We start from the raw sequence: 16,655 nt of genomic DNA on the forward strand, positions 1-16,655 counted from the left end.
ACAGGAAAAGCACACTTATGTTCAATAGGCATATTGATTCAATGGTTGCCACTCAAGTGGTACAGTCATGTGTATTCACCACATGCCATACACACAAATGACTCGTTTACACATTATGGCATATGCACAGCATATTTAATTTTTTTTTTTTTAAATCTATTCATATTTTATGTACATTGCCCTGGAGTTCATGCTTGAATGATAATGCAGGTTGGACATTTTGAAAATTAGAACAGAAACTTTTCAAATAAGAATGGGGGGGGGGGGGAGAACCAGCATTTTAAAAAAAGATTAACAACTCAAACATTGCCAGTCATATTTCCAATAAAATTCTAAGGATATGCCTGAAACAAAACACCAACTGTAAAATTAATATATTTCTTTTAAATGTCCGTATATTTGTAGGGGCATCTTCCCATAAAATGCAGGTTGGTCTTCTATGTTAATTATTCAGCTAAAGTTCCCATTCAGAATTTAATTTTTATTAATGGTGGCACTTATTACTATGGACAAAAACACTCCATTTAGTTAAAGTTAAGGTCATGCTGTCATAAGCAGAAAAATATATTTAAAAACCATAAACTTAACAATGAACAAGCCAAGGGTGTATGTGCCTGTGTGGAAGAGGTGGAGGAGAGCTGAATTTGTCATGACAAACAGCCTCCAAAACAATGCAGGCTTGCTAATGTAGCACACAGCAGCAAAAGGAAGTGTGTAGGCACAAAGCAGAGGGCTGTAAATACTCAGGGCCTGTGCTTGAAATTCATCTTAAAAACAAAACACTTCATCTCTGTGGTCTGTATTTTCCAGCCCCTGTTTGTGGCAAGAAGCCACGCTTGACAGAAAAATAATAGTTTTGGCTACAGAGATGTAAAACTCTCTGACATGTTGTTATGACTGGGGATCCAGGGCATCTGGGTGATGTACATTCTTAGTTCCATTTTGCAAAGTTGCCTTGTAAGTTAAATCCAAGATATAGAACCAGATCACATCCCTGGCTAAATAAATACTCTTAATTTACCATTTCCTGTTGTCCTGCAACAACTCTGAATTTCCTCCTCCTTCTGCTACTATGTATTATTAATCTCCACTGTGGTCTGCTATTAATAGACAGCAACACCTGGAATACCATTTTTCATGGCTAAATAAAATAATGTTTTGTTGTCTTCTATTAATCATGCACCAAAGCATAATCCTCATTGTTGCTTTGCAGCATGGGCAAACACACTCTTCTGGGGGACAGTTGCTCAACTGATGCATTTAAGCAAATGGTAGCGCTGGAGCTTAATACTCAGAAGCTGTTAATATTGCTTTACTTCATTAACAGCTGCATAAACATTAGCGTAGAAGACTGCGGGTGGCACTCAATGTTGTGCAACTGGAAAGCAGCTCACACACCAGACCTTTTCCTTCCCCTCGTTCCCCTTGCAGACCCCTGTAAAGCCTCTCCAGAGGGTCAGGGAGAGCAACCAAGCCTTATAGTTGTGTTATGTGGAATCATCCAACACTGGGTGGGGGAATCTTGGACCAAATTCTTTTGCCCAAATTCAGACGATTATCTCTGCCCAGTGTGTATGACCCAGACTCTACTATTCCAAAAGGGGCTACAGAAGGGAAAGGGGAAATCTATGGTGTGAGATTGCCTTCCATTTGCAGAGCAAAGGATAGGTAAAGGTAAAGGGACCCCTGACCATTAGGTCCAGTCGTGACCGACTCTGGGGTTGCAACACTCATCTCGCTTTATTGGCCGAAGGAGCCAGCATACAGCTTCCGGGTCATGTGGCCAGCGTGACTAAGCTGCTTCTGGTGAACCAGAGCAGCACACGGAAACACCGTTTACCTTCCTGCCGGAGTGGTACCTATTTATCTACTTGCACTTTGACGTGCTTTCGAACTGCTACGTTGGCAGGAGCAGGGACAGAGCAACAGGAGCTCACCCCTTTGCGGGGATTTGAAGCGCCGACCTTCTGATCAGCAAGTCCTGATAGCCAGTGTGGTGTAGTGGTTAAGAGCGGTAGACTCGTAATCTGGGGAACCGGGTTTGCGTCTCCGCTCTTCCACATGCAGCTGCTGGGTGACCTTGGGCCAGTCACACTTCTTTGAAGTCTCTCAGCCCCACTCACCTCACAGAGTGTTTGTTGTGGGGGAGGAAGGGAAAGGAGAATGTTAGCCGCTTTGAGACTCCTGAAGGGGAGTGAAAGGCGGGATATCAAATCCAAACTCTTCTTCTTCTTCTTCTAGGCTCTGTGGTTTAACCCACAGCGCCACCTGCGTCCCAAAGCAAAGGATATAACCCTATAAAAACCCTTCTTGAACTTGTAGTCCAACAAAATCTAGAGATCCACAACTCCCATCATTCCTGAACATGAGGAGGGCTCTTGGGAGCTGAAGTCTAACAATGTCAGGAAGGCCATTCCTCCAACAAACCACAATACATTTCACCATTTGGTAGATAGTGGATATTCCGAACTGGATTATTGACTAAAGCTGCAATCCCATGCACACAAACCTGGGAGTAATCCCATTGAGCTCAGTAGACCTAAACAAGATTGCACTGTTACACATTTCTGTTCCTGTAGGACTCACCAGTCAAACTAGATTTGCAAGTGCGGCAGAAGGAGGTAGCAGAGTTGTTGAGATGGTGCAATCCCAAATGCATCTTAAGGTCAAGAGTACATCAGGCAGAAAATGACCAAAAGCAGGGGGAAATGGGAAACAAAAATAATGGATGGAATAGCCATTTGCAGCATTAATTCAAGGCTTAGGAAGACGTGTTTAGAAAGCGTTAATTAAGCATGAGCTTCCTGAGAGAAAAGAGAAGAGTTGAAGGACCATTAACTCGGTTTAATTTAAGGTTGCATCTGATTTCGGTCTACAGAAAGATCCAGTACTAGGAGAAGAAAGCAAATACAATGGATTGAAAAGAAGTTAAGTCATTGTGCAAGCTTGGGCAATAGAACTTTCTCTCCCTCCTCCCACTGGCCCTACGCACACACACAGGTTTTAACATTTCCCTTCTCCTAAGATGGGCTACCTTCCCTGGTTGACAAGCCCCAACTGCCCCTCACCTCCCTATACAGCACATGCAGAAATCATCTTCTTGACCATTGGACCCACTCTTGGTCTTGGCCACTCAATCCATCAGAGCCTGGCTTTGTATTCAGAGGAAGTCTGCTGCTCACCAAGGATTTGAGATTCACAAACACGGATGTACAAATCTGTCCATTTTGATGTCCCATAGTACTTCAGTCTTAAATCCAGATCACTTATTTTCTGCAAAGCTGGTGATTTTTTATTTTAAAAGTCTGTACCAAAATTAGTGTACATTTATTTTTACATACTCCATTTTGTATGCACTTTTGCTTAATATATCCATTTTACAAGCAGTTTTCCATATCACAACACATTTTGTATGTTATTTTCCTAAATATATGCATCTTTGCATGCACTTTCCCCCTAGCTTATGGTGTTTTTGGCTAGAGAACTACACCACAAAATTCAAAGAAATGCAAATTTCAAAGGACAGCTGTGTTTCAGTTCACATTTTGGTTTAGAAATTGAGAATTAATTCCCCCCCCCATCACCTACCGATCAATAAATGCAAAGATATCCTTGCTGCTTAGACCTCACAGTATCAGTGGCGGTAAAGGTCCTGTACCGATGAAAACCTAGCAAAACATTGGTTAAAACAAATCATTTTCTTAGCACTGGATAGCGCATTTATCCTTGAAGCAAAGAGCAGACATAAATGTATTTGTAGCCTAAGCCTGTTGCTTCAGTTCGCCACAGAACATTATACATCGTCAGCATTTTGACTAGCACTTTTTTAACATTTTAAATTCTGCTGTTGTATGAAGATCACACAGTATAGTTTGTTTTATACAAGGCATTCATCTTCCCTTGTTAAAGGATACAGCTGCTTGTGTGTTATGGCATCATTCCTTAACTCACAAAGATAAAGCTAATCAATTATAAACCCTCTATTTACACCATAACAATTACAGATGAAGTGCTCAATAAATCATACTTCCTCCCCCCCTTTTTTTGCATAACTGTGGTAATAAAATAGCATAGACTAGGTCCTGAAGTATCATTGAGATATAGCTATGCAAATTCTCCCAGAATACACTCGAGTTGAACTCAGGGAAAAAAGAAGTTATGGAGGAGATATATTCTATTTCAAGACTTCACTCTGCTTCCCAGAGCAGAGTAAACAGGAGTCAACAAGTCCAGCCATTTTAGGGATCCTCCAGGTGACCTATTTACAGCATTCCTCCTTATTTTCTTGCACAAATGAGATTATATTTAGTCTTCGTTGAATATTTCTCCTGATCAGTTGCGGGGTGGATATATCACAAGAAGTATCCATCCTGATTTGCTTGGAGGGTTTTAACACATCTTCCTGTTAGTCATTCGCCCCACACTTTTCATTGCATTTCCCCATCACCTTTTGAACTGCACAATGTTTTCCAATATGCTGTAGGCAATTCAGTCAAATTGCCAGATGAGTGGCACAGCCCCATGAGCTGTCTGCTGCTAAATTACATGTCCAGTGGTGCCTTGGTTCTCAAATGCCTTGGTAATCAAACAACTTGGAACCCAAACACTGCAAACCCAGAAGTAAGTGTTTTGGTTTGCGAACTTTTTTTGGAAGCCGAATGTGCTCCATTTTGAGAGTTACGCTTCTGATTTGAGTGCCACACTTCCATTTTGAGCGTTACGCTGAGGACTGTCTGCCTTTGCTATTTATTTTGTGTTTTTGTTTTCACAACTTTTTTGTTTTGTTTTTGTGACTGTGTGGAACCCAGTTCAGCTACTGATTGATTGATTGTGTAACTGCAGTACATCGTTTATTGCTTTCATTTTATGGATCAATGGTCTCGTTAGATAGTAAAATTCATGTTAAATTGCTGTTTTAGGGGTTGCTTTTAAAAGTCTGGAATAGATTAATCCATTTTGCATTACTTTCTATGGGAAAGCATGCCTTGGTTTTGAAATGCTTTGGTTTTGGAACGGACTTCCGGAATGGATTCAATTTGAGAACCAAGGTACCACTGTATAGATCACCCACCCACACCTTGCTATATACGATTCCACTGCCAATTAATGTAGTCAATGAAACAATGCAGCCCTACTAGGATATATTGACTCTTCTCCATTTGCCTCTAGAAATGTTCACATTTATTAAGATACCTTATTATGAATAACAAGATACCTTAATAAATGTTACATTTATTAAGATAACTACAAAGTCTTAAAAAACTCAGGACCACAATACCTCAAGGACTGACTCTCTCCATATGTACTTACCTAGACCCTGAGATCATCATCTGAAGCCCTTCTTTGTGTGCCTCCTCCACAAAAGGTCTAGAAGGTGGCAACATGAGAATGGGCCTTTTCTGCAGTGGCTCCCATTTGCGGTATGCTCTCCCTAGGGTGGTTTGACTGGTGCCAGGTGAAAACGTTCCTCTTCAACCAAGCCTTGGGCTGGTTAATATCCAATAACCTTTTAACTATGTTGTGGGAGGGGGTTCTTTGTTTTCATTCTTGTTTTTATTATGTATTTTGTGTCTTTTAAAATTTTATGTTTTGATATTATGAGCTGCCCTGACAACTATGGATGAAGAGTGGTATACAAATTTAATTAATTAACTAAGCCAGCCTGGTGTTCTCAATATGTTTTGGAACACCTGCTATCTGAGGCTGATGGGAGTCCAAAACATCTGGAAGGTAGGTTGGGGGAAGCTGCTTTTGACAGTGGTTCGCTTGGGCAATATTTGACTAGTACTAGCTGCTTGGGTTCCATAGGATGAGGAGACTTAGTTATTCACTGAAGTCCATGGGACTCCACTATCATAGATGCTTGAACTTCAGTTTAACTGGATTGCAGATAAAGTTGATAAGTAATCTTGTAATTTATTTAATGGGGGCGCAAAGAGCACATCTATTTTAAAGGAGATAAAAACACTACAACCCGGAATGAAAATGCATTCAGGAGCTCGCCCCTCGCTTTCTTTCCTTTGCAATTTTTCTGCTGCTAACCATTCTGAGCTTGAGTGATTTCCTTTTATCTCTAAGTGCCTTGATTCACACAGGCTTATTGACAGCTGCACCTGTTATATACTGCCAATGTTCCAAAATATTTATGCAAAGGGAAGCTCTATAAATAATTTGACAGTTATGTTTTCTATGTTTACTAGTTAATTTTTATGGGGTTGGGTAATATAAGCACTGTTTATCATTGACTTTCCATGTTTGCCTTTTTGATTTCTGCGCTTCATTGTAGCATTTTATGGCCACCATTAATGAATCAAAATAAAAATGAGCAATATTATAAAATGCCGCAAACAAACCATCTGTTTTGCTTTAATTACTAAAAAAATTAACATGCCTGCATCTGCACCGGCTTCTGAATACCAACTCCACTCCTATTTTATAATAACTAGCCATTACCGATCCACTACTACCATCCCAAAAAAGTTTTAACTTCTGAGACAAACAAATGAAACCGTAGGACAAAGAACACCAGAATACTTAATCCTAGTTCACAGAAACTGGTGGTAATTGAAACTGGTGGGGCAGAAAGCAAGGAGCCCAACAGTAGGTGACGACGACGACGACGATGATGATGATGATGTATTTACATGCTACCCACCTGACTGGGTTGCCCCAGCCACTCTGGGTGACTTTTAGTAAATTAAAACATCAAACACAGTAAAACATCCAGAACTAGTAGAGTTTGTTTATTATTCTTGGTTTAGATTGGTTTGTTTTTTATTGTATTATGGAAAGTCTTGATAAATTTTTATTATTAAAAAAAAAAACTGGTAAAGCCAGAGTCAATGTCAGGCAGAGCCAACTAATTCCAGTTTTGTCCCCATCCTTCTTTCTGCTACAAGGTCAACACTGGCATTCATGAGGAGGAAGCTAACAATTAGTTTTAACCCCTGGACTGGTTCGAAGAAAGAAGGCAGGCAGGTGAGGGCTGGTTGGTGCTCAGTAATGGAAAAAAGAGTTTAGAGTTGACTTGAGTTCAGAAATAAGTTGGTTTAGGTTGCATATGATGCTTGTGGGTTTGAAGAGAATGGAAGGGGTTCTTGGAAAGATTTTTAAAAACTGGTTTAAGGAACATGTAGAAGGGTCAGGAAAAGGGGAGGTTTAGCCTGCTTCTTCCGTGGGCCAAAACTGAAATGAATGGGAACTAAAGCCATGATGAATATGACCAATTGCATTCAATGGGACCTGATGCAACTGAGAGGGAAGTCCTAACTCCCAATGTTGATGGTTGGAAGATTGAGATGGAGCATAGTCCCAGAGGGCAAAGTTTAGCACATTAGAAGCTGTCTCATAGCGAGTCAGACCATTGGTCAATCTAGCCCAGTGCTGTCTACATTCGGACTGGCAGCGACTCTCCAGAATTTCAGGCAGGCGCCTCTCCTAGCCTTAGCTGGATATTGAAGCTGGGGTCTTCTGCATGCAAAGCAAATGCTCCACCACTGAAACATAACTCTTCCTTGGGGAGCACTGCTGGTGAAGGGGACTCCACTGCAGCAGAAGCCTTGAGCTACCACCAGTGGTGATTCCAGCAATGGAAACCCATAAAATGGGTCATTTGGGCACTAAGGCCTTTGGATCCATCCAGAAAAGGAAACTGCCCAACACCTTCCACCTTGATGGACAGGACGTTGGATGCAATTCAAACTTTGATGAATCCAAACTCTGTGCCACAAATCAGAGTGGTAATAATTCCCCTGATGGTCTGGATCCAACCTTGTGTTTCTAATACTGAAACATTGTGACATGCACAGTCTTCTTCTACCACTTGTGTAAGAGTTCATGGATCGGAAGCACTCATGCATTTTTCCTTCCACTCACAGCGCTTTGGCTCCATGACTGCTATTAATTAAAGTTGTTTGCTTCATAGTCATGCATGGTTGTTTCCCCCCAAATCGCTTTCCTTTTTTTTTATATATAAATAATTTTTATTATTTTCCAACACAAATATACAATTCTATCAGTTTTTCACAAATTTGTTTCTTTTTAGACTTCCTTCGGCTTCTCTGACAATCATCCATATTTACCTCTCAGTTTACGCATTCCTCTGTTTATATTGCCATTAAACTTCCCTCCCACTCCTATTTCTTTTTAACAATATATCTCAACTTTCACAGTGCTTCTTGAAATCCCACCAGTGTTGTTTGGACATCGCATGTTCTTTTCAGATACTCAACAAATTTCCCCCAGTCCTCGATGAACTTTTGGTCTCGAAGATATCTAATTTTCCCGGTTAATCTGTCCAATTCTGCATAGTCAGTCAGCTTCAGTCTCCATTCTTCTATTGTTGGTATTTCCTCTTGTTTCCATTTATGGGCCAGTAGAATTCTTGCTGTTGTGGCTGCATATTGAAAAAGTTTACAGTCTTTTCTTCTAATTTCATTCCCTATAATTCCTAAAAGAAAGGTCTCTGGTTTCTTTACAAATGTATATTTTAACATCTTTTTCATTTCGTTATAGATCATCTCCCAGAAGCCCTTCACTTTCTTACATTGCCACCACATATGATAAAATGTACCTTCTTTTTCTTTACATTTCCAACATTTGTTACACATCTTATACATTTTTGATAATTTTACCGGTGTAATATACCATCTGTAAAACATTTTCATAACGTTTTCTTTAAGTACTGTACATGCAGTAAATCTTAAATTCTCTTTCCACAGTTTTTCCCAATCCTCAAACTGAATATTATAACCAAAATCTCTAGCCCATTGTATCATTACCGATTTAACTTCTTCATCTTTGGTATTCCATTCCAACAATATTTTATACATTTTTGACAAAATTTTACAATTATTGTTTATCACGTCTCCCCCAATTAGCTTTCCATTGCATATGTGACCCTATTCATTTGCTGCCGTGATCCATCTGCAAAACATTTAGTGGATTTCTTTCTTCAGCCAGTGTCCAATATTATCTTGCATAAAGAAAACCATCTGGTCATGTTGCAATTAGTCCTATTTCATGTGAGTTGCTTGAGCCAAGCGGTTTCAAGATAAGAGCGTTTTTTCAAAAGAATTGTTTAAACAATTAAAACACAGTGGACTGAATTGTAAATTCTAAAAAGATGCATGAGCTTGAGCTAAAACAAGATGCATTGACAAAAAAAAAAAATAGAAACATCTTCTTTGAGGTATTTGAAGGAAACAAGCATGAATTGTTTTGAGCTGTTATGGCAATTCACACAGTCTGGAATGATTCCCTGCTAATTCTGATTTGGTCATACATATTCCATTGTGATCTGTTCCAAAGGACAGAGAAATTTAAATATGTGTTTCAAGGCAATTGATTCATGCCATTAAAACTGCAGCACATTTTATACAGGCAACTCAAGCACTAATGCAATAGCAAAGACAGACATGAAAATGAGGTGATCTCTGCAAAGAAGACCACAGAAACAAAAATCTGCTCTGGGAAAAGAGATAAAATAGAAGAGTTTTAAACAAATTCAAATCTGGGTGATCTATTTATCATAGAGAACAGTGCTCTGCTGAATTCAAAAGTCAAAACCCATTGATTCATCCAGACAGCTTCAAGCTGAGGTCACATTTTGCAACAAATATTGATTTCAGGGTTGTTGAATAATTTTATAAGTACAGTAATGTGTGCACATTTCAATATAGTATTATATGTACAATAACATGTATAATTGGAAGCAAGACCAAGGGGATGGGAAAGATCCACTTACATTGGATCAATGCTTTATCAGATGATCCTATCCCTAGTTCTAATACAGGGGTACTTTGGATTAAAAACAGCTTAGTTTATGAACAACTTGGATTAAGAATGCCGCAAACCCAGAAGTAGGTGTTTTGGTTTGTGAAGTTTGTCTTGGAATAAGAACATGTTTCACTTCCTGTTGAGTGTGTTCCATGTGTAAATTGAGTCTCCCGCTGCTATGGGAAAGCACACCTTGGTTTAAGAACGCTTTGGTTTAAGAACGGACTTCCAGAACGGATTAAGTTCGTAAACCAAGGTACCACTGAGGTATTGTGTATTTTGGATTCCTTTTCTCTTGCTTTGAGCTCAGTGGAACTGGCTTTTTGAGTAAATCATGCATAGTTAATTTTGCCTCTACAGTCTTGAATATATGAGACAGCAATCAAACCTTTTCCCTGAGATCTGTTCTACCCAGTGAAGATTTGACTGAGGTCCTCCTTTTCATGGAAATACCTGAACCACAGAAGATATGCTTGATTTGTTAAAAAAAAATGATACATGCAAATCTTATAGCTAATCAGTATGAAATCCAGCTGCGATGAAAGAGAATTAAAGCTGCCTTGTCTCAGGACTTCAACCATATGCGTCACAGTGAGCATCTCTCAGGCAAAGAATAATAGGTGTTACCCTTCGTCTAGGCTGTGACGAACTTTTCTCTAATCAGAATCAAAGGACAATAATGCAGCTAATAAAACCCGAAGACTTTGCAGAATCTTGATAATCATGGTGGAGTCTGAGGTCAGGCCTCTTGACTTCCTCATTAAAGTTTCTCATTCCGTGATCAGCATCTCTTTGCAGCATGGAAGAAGGTATAAACGAGAGTTCTCATTCAAAGCCTGGCTTCTCCTTAGCCTTACATTTACATTTGCTTCATCAGCCATTCTTAACTACCTCCTGATATTTGTTTGGTAACAGATGCCTGAAACATTCCATATGTAATTAACGTTGTAAACATCCCCATGAATTATTGTTATTATTTTTAAGAAGCATGCTGCTTGCGTTTCCCTAGCAAAATACTGAAACGTCCTTAAGCATGGAGGTCTTGAAGTCAAATTCAAATATGGGTCTAACACTAATCTTTGGATATAAAACTGCTGATGGTGCTGTAAAAATTATGGTGCAACAGCATTTAGAATACTATGGACAGTTCTGGTAACCTTATATCAGGCATGAGGAATTCTCTCCCTCCCCCAATGGCACCAGGAATCAGGGAGGAAACAAGAAAGTTCTTACTTATGATTTATTCAGTCATCACAGTGAAAGACAAAGAAGTACAATCAGTCCTCAATGATGGCGTTGCTCACACTGAGCTCCTCCCCCCTTCCCTTCTAACAGCAACACCTGCCTCTACAGTGTCCGCCTGTGAACAACTGCCTCTGTGAGCTTTGTTTTTGCAGCCTTAACAAACATCACATTTTGGAAGAAGGGAGGTCGGTTATGCTGTGCAGTGACATGTCAGCTAGCTGCTCTGCCTACCCTCCTCCTCCTAACACCTCATAACTCTGCTGTTTGCCTGTCTCTGAGCTGTTATCTTCCTCAAAGCCTGCTGTAATTCGAGACTGCCTTCCTCTTCTCTGGAAGCTACAGGAGAAAGGGGAGCGGGCCTCCACCATTCTCCTCTTCAGTCCAGTCCCTGACACCTGACCTCAAAAAGCATCCTGTAGAATTGAAAAAAGATCCAGAAAGAGGCAACCAAATGGATCAAGGGGATTCAGCAAGTACAAGGAAAGGCCGCAGTATCTGGGACTTTTTTAGTTCAGGGAAAAGGTGAGAAAGAGGAGACGTGGTAGAAAAATTATGCAAGGCGTGGAGGAAGTGGATAGATAAAAAGTTTTCTACCCTCTCTTGTAATACTAGAATTCATGGGCATTCAATGAAGCTGAATGTTGGAAGACAAAAGAAAAGAAAGGACTTCTTCACCCAGTGCAAAGTTAAACTATAGAACTCACTTCCACAAGAGGCAGTGATGGCCACCAACTTTGATGGCTTCAGAAAAGGACTAGGCATTTCATGGAGGATAAATGTTTCAACGGCTATAGTCAGAAGAAATCATTCTTATGAATACCAGCTGCTGGAAACTGCAGGAGGGGCAAGTGGTCTTGTGTTTGGCAACCACAGGCATTTGGTTGGCCATGGTGAGGACACGGTGAGGACCAGATGGGCCATTGGCTGGATCCAGCCAGCTCTTCTCATGTTCTCAGTTAATATTTCAACCCATTTACTGGGTGTTGACATTCCAGAATGTGGGGAAAAGAGCTTGCACAGTGATATAATAGGCAAGTTCTACAGCGATTACTATGCTTCTGCAGAGAAACATCTTTGGGCATAGTTTTAATTTTCTCCTGCACACTCTGATGTCAGAGGTGTGAAACAACTCATGCATGAGTGGAAAGCACATTCTGCATGAAGAAGAGAACCTTTGGATCCAATCCTATGTGACATTTAATTTCAACATGAAGTAGATTTGTCATTCCTTTGCCATTTGATGTATGAAACGTGTCATGCTGAGTGGCCTTTTTGCTCTAAGCAGCGCTCAAGGAACAGTAACATATAGTTTATGTCAGTGCACGCTGTGATAAAACAGATACAACTAGCACATTAACAAGCATATTTTTCGATTAAGGGGATGTTTGGTAGTTCTTTAGTAGTTTGTTGCTAAAAAAACATAGATGTCTGAGGCCTACATGTGACAATACTTTGATGAGGGGAAGGCCATAGCTCAGTGATCAGACACATCCTTTGCATGCAAAAGATCCCCACTTCATTTCCTTGCAACTTCAGGCAGGGCTAGGAAAGAACCAGGTCAGGTATAGATAATACTAAGGAAGATGGACCAAGGGTTCAGGATTGTGGGTTTGAACCCCACATTGGGCCAAAGATTCCTGTATTGCACTGGGTGACTGTCATGGTCCCTTCAAATTCTACAGTTCTATGATTCTATTAGTTTCGGTATAAGGCAGCTTCCAATGTTCCCCATAAATATATGTTAAAGGCACCAGTAGGGAAGGGAAGAGGGAAAATACCACTGGATACATATGACTTCATGATGGTCAAATGGTCAGGCACAAACACTGATTTCCTAGACCGGCGTTGGTTCTAGCAAGCAAATCAACCATCATTTCCACAAGTGACTGATCACATGAGTAGTCTACTTACAAAAGGAGTGTAACACTGGAAATGTAGGAGTGGGGGAGAAATTTGCACTTTCTGAAACAATACAGGAACCAATAAAAAAACAACAGCCATCCTCTGTAATTTGCACTTCCCTGAATTTTGCAATGCCTTTCTCCAACCATGTAATGTACACAAAAATGCATATACAGTGGTACCTCCAGTTGCGGACAGGATCCTTTCCGGAGCTCCAGTCAGATCCCAAGGTTCCGCAACCAGAGGGACCACTTCTGCGCATGCACATGCGGCAAAATACTTCCAGGTTTGCCGCTTTCGCAACCCGAAGTTTACATTACCCAAGGGTGCTACTGTACTAAAGTGTGCATAAAAATGCATACATCAGTGAAAATATAAAACTGCATTATGCTAGGTAAATTTGTTTTGTGTTATGCATGGTAAAATTGTGTCTATTAGGGGAAAGTACATACAAAGATGCGTATGTAAAATGCACAAAAATTTTCATGAGGACTTGTTTCTCAAACTGATGTGAAAATGTGAAGAATGGAAATTTAAGACTGGGAAACTGAGAAACCGAGAAGAAACCAACATTGATAGATTTGTCCATCCCTAAGCAAATTCAACAAGACTGAACCCTCTGTGCTGGGAACCAGAAAATTGGAACTTGAAAACTGGGAGCATGAACACTCCTTTCAAATGTCAAATGATTTGTCTACTGCGTTTATTTCTATTTGTGTCTTTTTAGTGGTATCTTCTTTAACCTTTATATTAACTACTAGTTAAGTTTAGCCTTTCCCCCTCCCACACATATATCAGGGGATGAATGGGAGTCAAGCCTATTTAAACGCATTGAAGTGCATTAGCATGAAAAATTGATGCAACCTTACGGCACCCTCATTTAAAGGTGTCTTTAAATTAGTTATAACATCTGCTGTCAAGTGACTTGCTGACATCAGATCAGATTTTGACATTTTTAACTAGAGTGTCCCAAATGAACATTTTGGCTTCAGTGATATACGGCATATAAGGGAGACAAGAGCCAAATGTTTCTGTTTCTTGTCCATGGCTTCCTTTTCCTTCAAATTTGCATGATGTAATTGTTGTCCCCCCCCCCAAAAAAAAATCTAAGCTCAAAACTGCCACATAAGGTTGTATAGGGTATACCCATCTTTATAGAAGAATAATACATAGGACACAGAAAAGGGTCTCTGGGAAATGTAAACTAAGGTACAACTTTTTTTACAACCTCATGTTCCAGTAGCTTAGTTAGATGAACTTTTGCCTAAAAACAAAGGAATGAATTGTCATTTCCAAATATTTGGGGGGAAAGTCACCCTGAAATCAATAAATTGATTTTTGTATATGTAACTGTATAATGTATTATGTAATATGCATAGCATACAAGAAAAATAGAGCTTGCAAATTTTCTAATACTTGCACTGGCAGAGGAAGAGGCGTGTGAGGGAGCGCATTGCCCCCAGCAGTGCAATCCCAGCGGGGTGCCATTGTGGCTGTCCCCCCCCCGCCCGTGCGGGGCTCCACGCACCTACGCATGGCGCGCCCCCAGGACACACACCAGCCCTGTTCCCACCTGCTCTCCGCCCCCCAGTGATGGAGCATGAAGCTCCACCACTGAATACTTGTACAATGTTTTGTGCATTGTACAATGTACAGTGGTACCTCGGGTTAAGAACTTAATTCGTTCTGGAGGTCCATTCTTAACCTGAAACTGTTCTTAACCTGAAGCACCACTTTAGCTAATGGGGCCTCCTGCTGCCGCTGCACCGCTGAAGCACGATTTCTGTTCTCATCCTGAAGCAAAGTTCTTAACCCGAGGTACTATTTCTGGGTTAGCAGAGTCTGTAACCTGAAGCATCTGTAACCCGAAGTACCACTGTACACCACTTCTTATTGCTTAGAATAAATTGAGGTTGCAGTTTGTCTTTGTTTCTGCTGCAAGCACTATAAAGTTCCTGTATCACTGTGATTGCACGACGCACATGGATCACTTCTTGGTATCAGGAGTACAGATGGCTCCTGCTTCCAGTGATTCTCACCAAAGTGATTAGGCACCAAAAGACAAGCGACAGAGCCTAATATTTAAGAGAAGGGAAACGCTTGAGCTTCAAGATTTCAAGAGATAACATGTCCATTGTACAGGCCTGCCAATGAACAAGGCTACAGTCAGACAAAGATTAAGCATAGGGCAAGTTATGTTGGCTGCTGAAAATCACAAGAAGCAGAATTCTTTGTCAAATATTGTAGGTGTCTTCCTACAAAAAGCAAAAGTTGGATCCAGTTTTAGTCATACCCATGAAGGTCAGTGGTACTTACCCTACTTACCTGGGCATAAGCCCTGGTGAATTCAACAGGTCCAACTTCTGAGTAGATGTGATGAGGATTGCATGGTTCCAACCCATTGTACTTTAATTGGATGTATTGTTTTAATATGACATAGCAATTTCAAGCTGTCGAAAGCTGTGCTGAATAGTGAACGACGGTGCACTTAGAAGGTCAAGACAGAAATGTTTATATAGATAAAGAAATGACTATTGCCCCAGTCAAGCACCCCTGCAGAAAAGGACGTGACAGCCCAGCTACTTGAAGAGAAAGGCAAACCAGGTGAACAGCAGTGCAGAAGATTTACAGCTTCTGTTGTTATAGACTAATCGCGTGAGCAAAGATTAGCTATAGGGGGTGCTGTTAATGCTCCTAAGCCCGCACTAAAGAGATTAACTTTTTTAATTTACTCTCTACTTTTTAATAACCTTTACACAGTTGCCAAATAAAATAGCCCTGTTGCTTACAACCTGTGCTTACTTTGCTGGAAATCTGGCTCTGGAGTAATAGGAAACAACTTTTAACAACAGTTCTTGCCATGTCAGATTTTTTATAAAAAAAAAGATCACTGCGACGCATCTTTGTTTGCAGAGGAAGAAAAATGAAACCATATTGCTGCTTATTCTCCCCTCCACCCATAAACTTGTTAACCTTTCATCAAGCTTGTCATTCCGAATGAATATCAAGTGACCACAATATGTAACAATATTTGGTCTTCCATCACATCCAAAAATGACGCTGTGCAAATATGTATGTGGTCTGGTTGTGGAGACAGCAGCACACGTGCATCTCTTCATCGTTACCCCTTCTGTTTTAGGACAAGAGGACATTTTCCCTCACCCGCGGAGAGGCCTTGGTTTACCCCTGAAAATACCCTTCCTATTTTGTGGTCCCTATCCTTGCTCATAATTGCTACCTTCCCTGAAAATTGTGATCCTTGCACTTTAAGCTTTCTTGCTCCTGCCATCTGCCACCTAATCAATCAAATGTGTGGGTGTTCATTTAGACCTATTCTCTGGGACACCAGAGAGCCTGATTGAGCCTTACACGCTGTCTTAAAGCCAAGAAGAGGGATATGTGGCTTAAAAATATGTGTGTGTGGTAATTTTGAAATACCTGTCTTATTTCAATAACAGATTGTTGTCAATTTCATTAATTTCCAATATGAATCATGCCCATGAGGCAATGGCATTTTAATATGTTTAAAATATACAAGAAGAGCAAGATTTTCTGCATCCTACATCAAAATCCCTAAGATAATGTCATTTAGATGACCACAGTACACTGATTTAATGCTTTCAAAGAACTATCCATAATGACAGTTAGTTTTATTTCTGGAGCAGCAGTAGCTGGACAAGATTCAAAGTGTGTGTGTGTGTGTGTGTGTGTGTGTGTGTGTGTGTGTGTTG

The 16,655-nt window shown here is 40.4% G+C and overlaps 1 long non-coding RNA gene across 1 annotated transcript; it reads right to left on the reverse strand.

Annotated features, from left to right (window-relative positions):
• Positions 1–8,212: 8,212 nt before the first annotated feature.
• On the reverse strand, positions 8,213–8,858 carry LOC308477572. The gene is made up of 2 exons (XR_013986642.1): positions 8,685–8,858; positions 8,213–8,449 (listed from the first exon to the last, which is right to left on the reverse strand). It is a non-coding gene; the product is annotated as an uncharacterized lncRNA (long non-coding RNA).
• Between the last annotated feature and the right edge of the window lie 7,797 nt (positions 8,859–16,655).

This window comes from Podarcis pityusensis, assembly GCF_964106645.2.
Source record: "Podarcis pityusensis genome assembly, chromosome: 5".
Taxonomy (NCBI): Eukaryota; Metazoa; Chordata; class Lepidosauria; order Squamata; family Lacertidae; genus Podarcis; species Podarcis pityusensis.